General features: G+C 33.6%; 1 pseudogene; it reads left to right on the top strand.

Annotated features, from left to right (window-relative positions):
* The first annotated feature begins 3,293 nt into the window (after positions 1-3,293).
* On the top strand, positions 3,294-3,955 carry LOC125851738 (agamous-like MADS-box protein AGL90; annotated as a pseudogene).
* Positions 3,956-5,238: the final 1,283 nt, after the last annotated feature.

The raw sequence follows: 5,238 nt of genomic DNA, 5'->3' as shown, positions 1-5,238 counted from the left end.
CAGACAGCTCTTTGCGGAGGCATGATCTGAAAGACATGCGCAAACACGAGTTAGAATGAAACTTTATAGAGATTAGATCTATCGCACGAAATGAATATGAAATAAGTGAGATAGTTCCTAAATGTTGCAGCCTCCTAATTATAGATGTGGCGTGCTTCATGTCGATAACAAGGATTCTACAAACACGGCTTCATAGAATCCATATGACTGTTAAATTATGTCCTTTGATACCAAGTTTGTCATTCCTTGAGCCTACACCCTGGGCGGGACTGGCACTCGAGAACCATTGCTGGCGTGAACCCTTGTCATTGCTTAACTTTTAGCGGAAGACTTAGATAACAAGAAATAATCTCAAAAGATAAACTCATGCAATAACTTAGAATGTATTAAAAGAAACATTCAACTAGACAAAATGGCAACTCAAGTTTTAACATAAACGACTTAAAATGGAAAGACTAATGAACTATAACTATCCGTCTATGAAGCCTGTAAAACTATGAGGGATGTCGGGACAAGCCCCTAATCATCCTAACAACTGAAATATTAAAACAATATAAAAAGGGATCCTCCGGAAAGCAATGAGGCTCACTGACTAACTTTGAGTGCTCAACTTGATCAACGAAACGCTGGATGTTGAACCTGGTTACCTGTATCTGCATCATAAACGATGCAGGCCAAATGACATCAGCACATTGAATGTACGAGAATGTGAGGGGAATTCTAAACAAAACGTAAGCTTGACTATAATCTGAAAGAAATACATACCTCGGCTTTACTCAACTCATGCATAACTCAACTCAATGTAGAAATAAACAATAGTAAAGATGCAGTTTATATAAAGCATTTAAAACAATAGATAACATCTCAAAGTATTGGAAAATACAATAATATCTCAGTTGTATATAAAAATACAAAAATAAACTTTGTTTGGGAGATTCGCTAACCAACAACCATCACTATGAGTTATGTGATGATAAATGGTCTTGCACATGTTGCTAGAACTGTCCAATATCTTGCCACGATATAGAACGCCTCAACTAAGTGGATCCACTAGTTTATGCTAAAAAGCATTGAATAATTATCTAAAAAGTATGACCCTTTCTACCCACGTTGGCAACATGGTTTATGGAGACATAGAGTTGTTATGAATTTATCCCCACATCGGTGCTCAATACTACTTCCAAAATATACTCAGCTTATATCTTTAAAAACAAAACTCTTTCTGTGGTTTGAGATAATAACTCAAAAACTAGCTCAAAGGCTCTCTTGGAAATCGGTGTTTCCTCTGTTATTTAAATGTGGAAACATTTATTCTTTGGGAATACTTAGTTCCATATACTCTTTTGAAGAAGTGAACTCCATTTTTTACTCTTACTTAACACAAAACTCAAGTCTTAAAACAAGTTTAAAATATTTGCAAAAGACATCTTGAAAGAGCTCTCTACACTTAGCTCTTAACTTTCCTTGAATTTGAGTTTATGGATTTGAGGTTATGAATCATGTTTCTAGATGATTTCTAGATGTTTAGAAGTCATTCAGAGTAGTTAGAATCGATAGGAAGTGTTAGTACACTTTAGAAGGACTCAAACGGGCTAAACGACGAAAAAGTGGTTAGGGAGGACGACCCTGGAGCACAGCTGGCGCGCCGGGCCAGCCCCAAAGTTCAGAGAGCCATTTCTGGTGCACTACTGGCGCGCCACCCTGGCGCATCAGGGTCGCGCCGCGCCAGCTTCCCCCTGTCAAATCTGACGAATTTTCCAACTCGTTCTCTGATCTTAATTCAATTAATTTTGATTTTTTTCTCAATTTCTCTTTTGATTCAGATACCAAAAATATATAAACAAGAATCTAACTCAAACAACTCTAATAAGAACACTATAATCTCAGGAAACTCCTCAATATCATCCCAAATTCAAGAAAGAAAGCAATTCAAGAACATGCATTAAGAACATTCAAACATTCAACTTTTTAGGACGAATTCACGCTGAAATAAACATGGTTGGCATGTGGGTGAATGAACCCAACGCTGTGTAAACTCACATACCTCGTAGGATCAAATCCTATGTGAAATCCTTAATCAATTCCTCAAGAAATCGACGAATCTAGACCTTTTCTTTGCCTTTCTCCTCTTGAGTTCTTTCTCTAAAAACCCTAGCGTGATTTTGCAATTGTGTAAACTGAACCAATTATGTTTATACCCCACTTTAATTACTAATACCGAATTAAATTAATTGGGTATGGAAAAGACCAAAATACCCCTTTAAAATCCGGTTATCTTTCCTTTTCTAGACATCCCTAACTTTGAACGGACATATCTCCCTCATATGAGCTCCAAAATTAGCAAACTCGGCGGCATTGGAGAGATAATTCAAAGACCTTTCATTCTATATCTTATGGCACACCTAACTCATCCTGTACTGATACCTAACATAACTCTTGTCCCGAAACTAATACTTAACATAACTCTTGCCAAATTTCAGATTTTCATCCTTTCCAAAAATGGTTCTTTCTAATTCTAGCTCCTTCAATTAGCGAGGTGTTACACTAAATTTTGGGTATATTTATTACCTTCACACTTATATTATATCTATGAAAGCTTTGAGTTTTAAGACTTGATTTTGCAAATGTTACTATATATGTATGATAGTTTTATATTAATTTCGGTGGAGGGTTGGCTTACCTACCAATGCTATAGTGCAAGTGCCATCATGCCTTAAGATTTTGAGTCATCACACTTCTTATTTGTGAAAAAGAATCATTCTTCTTTAGTAATTCTCATCCCATATCTTAAAAACTTACTTCAATCGGTATATTATTGTCAATCTTTAACGAAAACATATTATAATTAAACAAAATACTCATATATTTTCCTACGCCATGCTTGACATAAACTTTTTTATCTATAGAAATATTGAAATTTGATGCAAAAATGTTTTCTAAGGATATACTAACGTCTTTTGTATAGCATATTGTCAATAAACATTCTCTACCAAATATGCCCGTGTAAAAAGTTAATTATTTTATTTTCTTTCTCCAAAAATAATCATGGAATATGACCTGTCCAATTTCAATTTGAATATTAACAATTTTCATCTTTTAAGGAAAAAAATAATAATTTCCTTCAAATCAGATTACAATAATCAAATTATTTAAAGTTTGGAACCTAAATTATGAAAGTTCTTAATTTGAATGCATTGAGAATTCTTGTTTGACAACTATAAAAGCCACACATCTCTTCAAGTTTTTTATATTCTACTCCAAAAGAAAGTATTTTTTTTATTCGAGTATCCAATATGGCTACAAAAAGGCTCAGAGATACTAGGAACTACGTACAGTGAAAATGTGAGAAACTCCATCTTAGATAGAAGAGAAACAAGTTTGTTCAAGAAAGCATAAGAGCTTTCTATTTTGTGTGATGTAGAAGTCGCCATAATTTTTTTAGGCCAGGAAAAATCCAACCCATTACTTGGAAATCCACAAGTCTGGCTCAGGATGTCTTGAAGAGGTATTTAAGTTTTATTGAGTTCAAAAGGCTTGAAAAGTTGGTCACACATGAAGACTATCTTCAAAAGAAAGTTGATAAGAAAGAAGAACAAATTAGCAAATTAGAGAAAATGAATGAGGCAAAGGAAATGGAAATCCTCTTCAACCAACTAGTGGAGGGAAAAAGTATTGATGAACTTGATTCTAGAGAAATGAAAGGTTTATTAAAGGTGTTTGCTGCAAAAATGGCTAAACTTGATGAAAGAAAGAAAGAACAAAACCAGTCTCCAAATCCTCCATCCAACAAAGAAAATATTACCTTATCAGCAAGTCCAATGGAAGAGTCATTCAATGATCCGTGGTTTATTCTGACTATAGCTACATTAGGGGATGGAAGCAGTATAGGCCTGAACCAAAAGAAGGTAATGACGTCAATGTTGAACATGATGGACATTCCAAGGACCTCGATTGAGAATGTAATAATTATAATGTTCTATCATTGTTTCTTCATGTTCTTTTTCCCTAGTGTGTGTCTTAATTTGTTGCATTTTTCTTTCCATTTCATGTTATTGTACTTTTTATTTCAATCGTTTATGAACGTTATTCTTTTTTGTTGGAAAAATGCACTAATATGGTTCGGTTAATAAGTTATTTTTATCAAAATTTTGGACTAAGTTGAATCTTATTTTAGCCATTAATATTTTATTTCTCTTAAGTTTAGCAACCTATGTTATTTGATACAAAAGATACTTCATGTGATAACATTTAGGAATCTCTACCTATATATTGTATCCTATTCAAATCCATCAAAGAAAAGCCTTAAACTTTATAAACTTCCCAAAATCACAAATTTTGTCTATAGTATTTAATCAATGCATACCTGATGAAAAATCGATATATAATTAGTTTATCTTAATTTACAATGTATATGTATTCATCATCCCATAATTATTAGATTTTTCCTATTTTTCTTAGCTTTTGGAATTAATGAATAAATTGGATTTCATGATCTTTTTATGGGGGAGGGATGGTGATTGGAAAAAGATAAGGATTGACTGCGGCACGATATGAACGGGTAGGGATTCCCACGGGGGATTTCTCCAATGTTGAGTGATATTTTATGTTTAAAGTCAATTGGTATAGTGGAGAAAAGACTATGGACATTATTTGGGGATCGACTCATAGGGTATTTTTAGGCTAATGGTATGTTTTATGGTTATACCTTGTAATCTTGTTGTGCCAACCAACCATTTGTGTTATTAATAGTAATATACAACCACTACAAAAAATGCTCAATTTATGGGGGTTATTTTTTCAATTTATGGCGATTTAGGGATTCCACAAATTAAAATGTGGAGGTTTCTAAAACTGCTACAATTACCTTTGCCACGAGCATATTTGCAGTGGTTTTAGTAAACCTCCACGACACTCCCCATAAAATGACTTTTAAATTTGTGGAGGTCTTTTAGTATCAGTTTGTGACAGTTTAGAAACTTCACAATATGATTTCAATATTTTAAATATTAAATTTTTGTGTATTTAAAATTGTCATGATATGTGATTAATATTGTCACGACCCAGGAGTACCCCTTAGATGTGACACGGCGTTCAACACTCTGAAAAGCCTCATACAAGCCCTTAGCATATCATGAACATAAGATAATAGAAAAGTAAGGAAAATTTAAAAACTTTATCCATTTAATCAAAGTCCCCTTTTATTTTTATTAAAAAGCAAGCGGAAGTCTTACTACACTT

The sequence above is a fragment of the Solanum stenotomum genome, unplaced genomic scaffold, assembly GCF_019186545.1.
Source record: "Solanum stenotomum isolate F172 unplaced genomic scaffold, ASM1918654v1 scaffold29321, whole genome shotgun sequence".
NCBI lineage: Eukaryota > Viridiplantae > Streptophyta > Magnoliopsida > Solanales > Solanaceae > Solanum > Solanum stenotomum.
Note: the sequence above shows the minus strand (reverse complement) of the source record. Positions and strands in the feature narration are given on the sequence as shown.